Raw genomic sequence first — 10,790 nt, 5'->3', positions numbered from 1 at the left:
ATTTTTCTATTACTTAAGAAGGATTTAATTACATTATGAATTCTTCCAGTGATTCCATATGATCTAATTTTCCTTAGAAGACCATCGTGCCATACCCTGTCAAAAGCCTTAGATATATCAAGGGTCACCGCTCTACCCTCCCCTGTTTTGTTATATACGTATAATATAATACCATAAGCAAATGGTTCCAAGTATTATATAAAACTTGATAATTTTTTATGTTCAGTTGATATAAATCAGTAATAAGCGACAATTGTTTGATGTAATTAGTTGATTGATTAAAGGGCATTATATTGTTGTGTGTGTGGTAAAGTGGGAAGTGCAATTAGCTTTGTCCATGCTGGGATAGAAAATGCAATAGACTGAAAGAAGGAGGCAGTTATTTAGTGAAAATGAGGGGAGTAGGAGTAGATAAAGAAAAAAGTTAAAACGTAGGTAGTAGAAGGACGTAGTAGTAGAAGTGTGTGTGAGAGAGAGAGAGAGGGGGGAGAGGAAGAGAGAGACAGATTAGGAAAATATAGCTGAGAATGAAAAAAGTAAGCTTACATAAAAAGCAATTTACGTACACATACAGAAACTGTTTCAGAAAAATCCATCGACGACATCGTGATACAAACCTGCTACCTATGTTTTATGCGTCATTTATTAATTAGAGGCATTTAACATTTTGGATTATGCATATTCTTGAATTTACTAAAAAGTATCAAATCCGATTTTCTGTTTTATTTTATTCTGTTTTTAATTTTCCTTTTCTTTTTACTTGACATTAAAACAATCTATTATTATCTATAATTTCTCGGTTTAGACGGAAAGTTCCGAGTTATCTCGCTTGAATTAATGTTGGTCAGTGTTAGAAAATGCCATCTTTTATCCGGAATTGAAAAAAAAAAACTGTTTAAAAATTGATATCAGAATAAAATGTGCTCCGCAGGAAAGTATTCATAATACTTATAAAATTATCTTTATATTCGTTTATTGTTAATTTAAATAAATCGATCATAAATAATCCCCATTTTATGTAAATTATTTCAATCATATCTATGTCTGTCTGTCTGTCTCTCTCTCCTCTCTCTCTCTCTCTCTCCTTTCTCATATATATATATATATATATATATATATATATATATATATATATATATATATATATATATATAAAATTTGACGTGGCTATTTTCCAAAGGTAGGTTAACCAGCTAAATATAACGAGGTTCATACAAGAGTGCTCAATACAGAAGTAGAGCAAGTTACATTTGTCTTTACATAAGCAGTAGTTTGTTGCTACACAGTCATGAGCATGTTTCAGTCTACCAGTATTTACCTAGAGACCTCATCAGGCAACAACCCTTATTTCCGAAAACGGAATTCAAAATCAGTTACCTAAATTGGTTTCGACAATACTCCCAAACAAATTTTAGATGACGATTCATTTATTATTAAATAAATGAAAAAAATAAATGATGAGGTAGATAGAGTATGCCAAAATAAAGCACAGAATCGACTTTATAAATTTATGAAGATTGTGAGAGGCAAGAATTACCTCTGTCGAAAAGGATTTGTCTACTCTGACGTGTGAGGAAGGAGCAGATACTGAATTTATAATTATTCATTCGAAAATAAAATTAACATTCACTTTTTTTTATGATAGATACTATCGTTGGACTTATTTATTAACAAATAAAACACATTTTATCTACAAATATTTTTTAATGATTTCCTAAAAATTTCAAACGCAAAGGAATGGAATTACTTTACTTTTCGCATATATTTTTATAATTTCATTGATGGAATTACAATTTATTTTTTAACTAAAAATAATTTAAAAATACAAAAAAAGTAGGTTATACATTTTTTATCACATCTCACTTGACTCAAAATCAGTTTGGAAAAACCACAAAACATGTTTCATGTATTGTTTTTTATGCGTACCATTTTATGATCAGAGATAATTTCTTCGATCATCTCCACAGAAGTCAAAATCTCTTCCATCAGTTTGTAGATGATAGGTTTGCAAAAGTTGAAACAGAAAGAGTTTTATTTTTTAATTTTGTTTTTGACATGGGGGTCACCACTTATAAAGGCCTAGAGACCACTCGAGTATAAGGGATGATGGGTATACATTAGTCATTGTGATTTTAGCGTAGTAAACATTAGTGGGAATTTTGTAACTTGGATTACTTAGGAGGACGGTTCAATAAGAACTTGTTCACGTTGGACTTGAAGACAATCAGATTGTAGTCAGCTGGAAAGCAGGCAAACAGAATAGAGTTTCACAGGCGAGCAGTTCTAAGAAAGAAGCCCTGTTCATGGAATCTAGGTTTAGGTGTAGGCACAGATAAAGAGTATGGGAAAAGTGTGGGAAATTGTTGATAATGGTTCTGGCTAGACAGGTGTTTTTCGTGTAAGTCTAGCCAGGTGGGACCATAGCTCAGATGAGCACCTACCATGAAAATAACGATAAAGCAGGGACAGGCTCGCTACATCTCTTCTGTGGGAAGAGAAAAGAGCATCCCCTACTAAGCTACAAAGTCTATTTTGAACTCTGTCAAGACAGGATACGCTGCTTTTAGCAGCTCTTGCCCAGATGTGGCAACAGTACTCCATCGTTGGCCGAACCTGGCTTTTATATAGGTAGAAAATTGCATCAGTAGTGAGATATTTAATGGAGACATTTTTCCAGCGACTTTGGCAATGGATTTGATATACGTGTTCCATTTCAGATCGGGGTAAAGATCAAGCCCAGAAGTTTGTCAAAACATGAAGCCCCCACCGCCGAGAGCCATTCATTTCGATTGATGGCAGCTGGGCAATAGAGCGTTGTTGATGTAAAGATAGAAGCTTGGTTTTAGATGCATTAAAAGTAATAAGACACTTTTTCCCCATTGTACCACATGCTCAAGATCAAAGGAGAGAGAGTCAAAGAGAACTTGGTCGTTTACGGTCTTCAAAGTGCTACCATAGATGGTAATGTCGTCAGCATAAATGACTACAAATGTTCTAAAGATGTGGTTTGGAAGATCATTGATTAGATCAGGAAAAGAGTTGGACCCAGGATGGACCCCTGAGGGGTTCCAGTAGTATATTGAGAGCCTCTGATTTCTGCTCATCAACCACTACTCTTAAGAACCTATAAGAGAGAAATTATTTAATAGTTGAAAAGACATTTCCAGCTATACCATGACTGAAAATCTTGTGAAGTAGAGTTCTTAAATACAGGGCAAACTGATGAGATTTTCTTAGGTGTTGGGAAGCATTTCTCCTTTAAACAACGCTTAAATAACTTTGTAAGTATGGGCGCTAGTTCCGGTTGAAGCCTTTTGAGCACTATAATTGGAATGCCGTCAGGGCCAGTTGCTTTACTGGAATCAAGTGTTTTGATTATCTTGGCAACATCACATGCAGATATTTGTATATCACATAGCATGTTATCTGATATACAAGGAAATACTAGGGGTTGGCGGCCTTGGTCGCAAAGGGTAGAATTAGCTGCAAAATTCTGCAAAATTCTTGGTAAAGAGTTTGGCTTTGTCTGATACTGACGAGATTAACTCAGGTTCATTAATGATAGTTGGGATAGAGCTCACACTTCTGTTCAGGATTCTGTTTGCTATCTGCCAGAACTGATGGGAACTAAGCCGCTGCTCAGCGACCTTGGACTTTACGAACTGAGCAAACAACTCTCTTGCGTTCTTTATTACTTTTTTACAGTGGTTGCTTGCAATCCTGAAGGCAGCTTTAGTCTCAGTACATCTATTACGTTGGAAGCAATGGAAAAAGTGATTTCTGTGCACAATAGTAGCAGCACATTCTGGAGAGAACAACGGCTAGCTGTTAGGTTTTTACTGGAACTTTTTCGAGGGTATAAAACTGTCTATACCTACATTGAACTATTCCGTCAGGTCTGATACTATAGAGGACACACCCTTTTTAAACATGGCACGTAAAGGTAGGTCTGATATAAATGTACGGAAGCTATCCCAGTCAGCCATAGAGTATCAATATACTGTACGATGGAAAGGTCTGTCTAAAGACCTATTACATTTTGTTTTTATCTTAACTGATACAACAGAGTGGTCGGAAGATCCCAGTAGAGACTGAACGGAAAACTCATTAAAACAAGCTAAGAGTAAATTCCTACATACATCTCAAAGATCATATAAATAACTGTATTGGTCAGATATGATTATTACCTTCTAGCTTCACAGGTACTTTACAACATATGCATAAAAGGGCCCAAGATGCAATGAATTGTGTCAGAAATTATGGAAAGTAAGACCTGTTTATCACATTCACTTCAAATCCAAAGTGAAATGAAATTCAAGATGAACTTCTCCCCAGACAAACATATATCAATCAACAAGATCTATTTTCCAGAGTGTTTCGCCTGACGATAATCAAAGTGATGAATCTGATAAACAAATCAGAAATCTTTGGCACACTACGATGCTAAAGTGTATACAATTGAGTGGCAAAACGAGGCTTACCTCACATATATTATTACTAGGAAAATCAACTTCAATCAAATTGATTTCGATTATATCAGTTGCGTTACCTGATATACACACTGATCCCACCTTATTTGAAATAGTAAGAGTCACATGATGCATGGGCTTTGTGGTAATATCTATAGAAATTAACCTTTTATAGTTGATAGCCAATGTACAAAAAGATATCCTAAAAACTATCTAATTCAAACTCAGTTTAGTGAAGATGGTTATCTGTCTTATAGGAGAAGATCGCCTGGAGATGGTGGCTTTAAAATTATGGTTGGCAGGTATAAAGTTGACAATAGGTGGATTGTACCTTACTCTCCCTTCTTTCAAAGTCATGCAATCATCACATAAATATTGAATTTTGCAATTCTGTGAAATCTACTAAATATGTTTGCAGATACATAAATAAAGGATCTGATGCAGCCATGTTTTCCTTACAAAAAAATGTTAGTTATGAAGTTGCTCGATATGAACTTGATATATCGGCACTAATGAAGCATTTTGGCGTCCTTTAGTGTTTCCTATTAACATCCTTCACTCCAACAGGATGCAGTTCATCTTGAAAAGTGTCAGAAGGCTTATTTCACAAACAAAAATGGTGACCAAATTGCCCTAAACCCAAAAGATACAGCTCTTACTGCATTTTTTAAATTCTATGAAAAAATTAATTTTGAAAAAAAAACTCCTATTTATAATCAGGTTTCATCTTTTTTACACATGCAGTAATAACACAGTACAGAGGAGAAAACGAGGAGCTAATGTTGAGGGCTATCCAGGTGTAAAATTTGAAATGACAATTGGAATAGTTTACTCTGTGCACCCACGTCACCATGAATGTTTATTTAGAGACTCATCATGAAATAAGATAGACTTCATTTTCATTTCTAAGAATTATTGATGGAAAAACTGTTGGCAAATATTATACTGTTTTACATGGTTTTACATTTTCTTTGCAATTAAGAAATTGAAATATGAAAATGGGTGCCGATAAAAGAATCTCCGTTTTTTCTGCTTTTCTAAAAACGTATTTTTTGATCACCCTTGGCTACGGAGGACAACAACAATATATGATTTTTGAAGTTATTTTTTTAACCCAGTCAACGACGTGTACTTCTGTTAGTATATATATATATATATATATATATATATATATATATATATATATATATATATATATATATAAGCGAAATTTGTGTGTGTACATTTCCCTATCAAACAACTTTGTCAATTTACATACTTGAGATCTAACATAAAGGGTACTGAGATTTGGGAATATCTTTTTAATCGGTTTTCGGCCAGAAATTTGTCTGTCAAGGGGTCAAAGTTCAACGGTTTAAGCTTTGAAAACTCTAGCAAACTCCTTCGCCAAGATTGGGTCTAAGCACTCAAAACTTTAGATATAGGTAGAGTTTTCAAAGGTTACATCGTTGAATTTTGATCCCTTGACAGCCAAATTTCTGGCCGAAAACCGATTAAAAAGATATTCCCAAATCTCAATACCCTTTATGTCAGATCTCAAGTATGTAAATTGACAGAGTTGTTTGGTAGGGAAATGTACACACACAGACACACACGTACACATAGATAGACAATTTCGCTTATATATATATATATATATATATATATATATAATTGGACATGGATTAAACTTTTTAATTTGATTTGGGCCTAAAACAATGAATATTAAGGGGTCGAAATTAGAGTCAAATTTTTTTTTTTAAATTGATCTCTGCGATTTCTACAAAGTTACTGAGCCAATTTTTGGCATAAATATTTGAAATTTTACATAAAGTGTATTCAGATATACGGCAAGCTTTTTAATCGGTTTTTGGCCGAAAATTTAGCTGCAAGGGATCGCTTTTCAAAAGATTTGACATTTGCTGCCTCTAGCAAACTATTCAGTTAATTTTTGGTCTAAACATTTGAAATTTTACATAAAGGATATTCAGACATGCTGCAAACTTTTTAATCAGTTTTTGGGCTAAATTTTCGCTGGACATGAGTCAACCTTTTTAATATATATCTACACATATACACATAAAGTTATGAACAGTACGTTGGGCCCGAGTAAAGCCGAACCGCTATTATATATATATATATATATATATATATATATATATATATATATATATATATGTGTGTGTGTGTGTGTGTGTGTGTGTGTATAATGATAATTCTAATATATATATAATAATAATGAAAATACTAATATATATATATATAAATATAAATTCTAATATATACATATATATATATATATATATATATATATATATATATATACACAATCACACGTTTTTGTTTTTGTTATTAATTTCACGATAAAGACAAATACCTACTGTGAATAAATTTCATGATTTGAGAGCGCTATTTCATTCACACTGTGCATCGCCCTTCATATGTGAAGCTTTTTTTTAATACTGAAGATCTCATAGAGACAACGAAAGAGATGAATGAATGTTTTATCTATCTATCTATCTATCTATATATATATATATATATATATATATATATATATATATATATATATAGATATGAAACATTCATTCATCATTCAATATATATATATAACATTCATTCATCTTTCATGATATATATATATATATATATATATATATATATATATATAGAGAGAGAGAGAGAGAGAGAGAGAGAGAGAGAGAAAGAGAGAGAGGTAGATCTAAAGGTGGTTTCTCTGAAAACAGTCACTGTAGAAACATGTGTGCCGACATGTAGCCAGTAGATAAATATCTGTTTGTGCATCGAGCACTTTTTGATAAACATAGGAGTTTCAGTGGATTCACATCTTGGAAACTACAACTATGTAACCATTATGAAAATATATATGGTCGACAGGGTAGACAAATTGATTTGAAAGTCTTAAAATTGTTGTTAATACAAAAAATTTTTAAAAACCCAAGTATTTTTGGTTCAGTTGCTTCAAAAACCAAAGACAAACATAATTTCTCAGCAGTGCTACTATTGTCATATAACTAACTGAACGTGTTTTCTGTCCTCGGTCAGTGGAGGAGAAATCTTTTATGACTGAGACAATTTTTATATTTGTTCCTATTGAGAGTGCCCCTTTTTGAGAAGCTGGATTTTCCCTACATTGATAACCGACCTCGTGGGGAGGCAAGTAAATATGAACATTAAAATTTAGATAGAAAGAAAAAAATAAATAAAAGAACGGAAGAAACGTGTAGAAAAAAAAAGAGCACTAACGATATAATGATCCGAATGTTAAGCATTTTAAGTCTGGTGTCGCTTGACTGTAAAAATGACAGTGTTGATCGCATTTTCTACATTGCTCGGGAAGCCTATAAATAACCGAGCCTTATTACTGAAGCAGTTCTATTTATCATCACGTCAACCAGATCGCACAGAAAAATGATCTACTTAACTTTGTATAGAATTTAATATAAGCATTTTCGTGGCAATCATTAGTTGCTCTCGGTGTATGATTATCCGTTTGGATGCGATCGGGATCAAAGCTCGGACGAGCCATCTTTACACTTTTAGTACATTTTCCGTTTACGTTTATTTGTTTAAAAAATAAATGACGATAGCATTTGTTTAAATAATTAGTTTTTATTATAATTGTACATACAAACTATAATACTACTCGTCCCACGATATGTAAAATTAAGCCTGGTATCACTTTGTTGTGTTCTTTCGAAGAATCAAGTAAAAATATAATGGTACTAAACCATACGTCTAGGATCCTTGTTTCAGTTTTGAAAAAATCCATTAGATGATTTTGAATAGTTTATTCATTCGTATCTATTGATTATCGATTACATTGAATGCAAATCTAAAATGTCTTAATTAATTTGTACCCATATTATATTCTCTAAACATTCTTTAAAATATTCAAAAGAACATGAAATCTGGAGAATATTTATGAATTTCGCAAAATATCTGAATTTTCACGAAGTGCTTCTACATTCCTTTAATCTTTTTGCATAATATGAAATTAAACCAGATATAGCTTACAGCACAATCCTTAAGCCTAGCAACGTTGTTCCAAAATTCACAATGATCAGTTCATTAGTTTAGAAGTGAATCCTGTTCATACAAATATGTGAACATACACACATACCCAACTTTACATAGAGATACGTTTTTTTTATGAAAATGATGTACAGTAAAACGGGGCTATACTAAAACTCATTAATACAATCGAACAGTTGGATAATTGTCGTCTCTGTCATTTCTCATTCTGATCTGTATAAAATAATTAGTCGAAAGTTAAAAGAAATGGAAATCGCTGAAAGTCCATTCAGGTTCAGCGTAGATCTCGAGGTTAAAACTGATACGTTGTGGAAATATAGTAAAAACGGATATGACGTTACATAGCTCAAAGTGTGATAGGTTGTGGGAAATAATAGAAATGGATATGACGCTACATGGCTCAAAGGGAGAGTGTGATAGGTTGTGGGAATGTAATAGAAACGGATATGACGCGACATGGCTCAAAGGGAGAGTGTGATAGGTTGTGGGAATGTAATAGAAACGGATATGACGCTACATGGCTCAAAGGGAGAGTGTGATAGGTTGTGGGAATGTAATAGAAACGGATATGACGTTATATGGCTCAAAGAGGGATGTTGATAGGCTGTGGAGTTATAATAGAAACGGGGATGACGTTACATGATTCAAAGGGAGAGTGTGATAGTATGTGGAAATATTTAAAAATAATGGATATGACGTTACATGACTTAAAGAGAGAGTGTGATAAGTTATGAAAATATAATAGAAACGGATATGACATAACATGACTCAAAGGGAGAGTAGGAAAAGTTGTGGAAATATAATAGAAACGGATACATGGCTCAAAGGGAGAGTGTGATAAGTTGTGAAATTTAAAAAACGGATATGACGTTATATGGCTCAATGAGAGAGTATGGTAGGTTATTGATTTGAAACAAAGATTAAGTTTAATAAATGTCCGGTATCTTCCGGCAGGCTTTCTCGTGTTATTCATTTTTGAAAGACGCTTATTTATCGGTATTACTTGATATTACACAAAGTCAGTCATTTAGCAATGACCTTGCTCAAAATCTCTTAATTTCGATTATATTACGGGAAGTAGTGGATTAAAATCGTGAAGCAACATTAGACAAATTAAAATGAGAAATTAGACAATGCTAGAGACGAGTAGTAGCAGAGCCCTCTATAATAAAAATAATATTAAGATGGCCTATAAACTAAAGTCATATAACGTGGTGACGTCATTGAATCTGGTCCTAAGAAACAACCAGAAGTAGATTATAATGATGAAACCGTTTTCGGGAATTAAACAGAGAAGCCACCAAGGGGAAAAAAGAGTAAATAATTCAAACACATAACAAATAACTGAAAGATAAGTTACTCCTCTACTTACCTGGATAAGTTTTGTGTGTTTTAACGGAATCTCAAGCTTTTATTAGGTTCGAAAAAGAACTTGTGTCGTGCAGCTAAAGTAAACAGGATATTAAAAAGAAAACGCTGTCTTCGGAGCGTCAAAAGTGGTTCAAAATAAGACAAAAAATAAACCAAATATTGATAGAAATTCAGCCAATAATTGTCAGGATATGTCACAATGACAATTATTGGTTGATTTCTATCAATATATTTGTTTATTTTTTTCGAATTTCTTTTTCATTATGCGTTTCATTTGGAGACATGCAATTAAAAGTAACATTTATTTGTTATATATTTATGTTTAACCATTTTTTTCCGAATCTATGTGGATTGTAAAACATACCCGATTTTTGTAATGTTTTAATATTTAATGTTTGAAATATTTCTCCATTATTAACTTTGTTTATAATAACGTTATTTGCATGAATTTAATGTGTTTTTTTGTCTTCGTTGACTTATCATCTGTTTCTCAGATAAACTAATTTATCGTTCGTTTTAAAAATTATTTATTGTTGATTTTGATTTAAAAATATCGTTCGATTTGATCTTTTTAAAAATGTTCTTGTTCGGTTAGATTTTTAAAAAACATTGTTGTTCATTTTGATTTAAAAAAAATATTTACTGGTGTTTGTTTTGATTAAAAATAGTTATCGTTTGATTTTTAAGTTGATTGTTTAACAATAATTGCATAAATTCACATTTCATGTTTTGCAACATTTGATTGTCTTCTGCTTCAAACATACGAAATTTTACATGCATAATTTTTTATTTATATTGAATAAAGTTCAGTTGTACTTCGAATCCGATCGTCGTCCTTTTTTCCCTGGTTTTTAAATGCAATTTCTTAAAGTAAATAATGAATGCTTTTTAGTCTTTAAAATCCACAAAACAACA

The sequence above is a fragment of the Euprymna scolopes genome, chromosome 2, assembly GCF_053919585.1.
Source record: "Euprymna scolopes isolate OS-2025 chromosome 2, ASM5391958v1, whole genome shotgun sequence".
Lineage (NCBI taxonomy): Eukaryota > Metazoa > Mollusca > Cephalopoda > Sepiida > Sepiolidae > Euprymna > Euprymna scolopes.
This window is presented reverse-complemented; position numbering follows the sequence as displayed.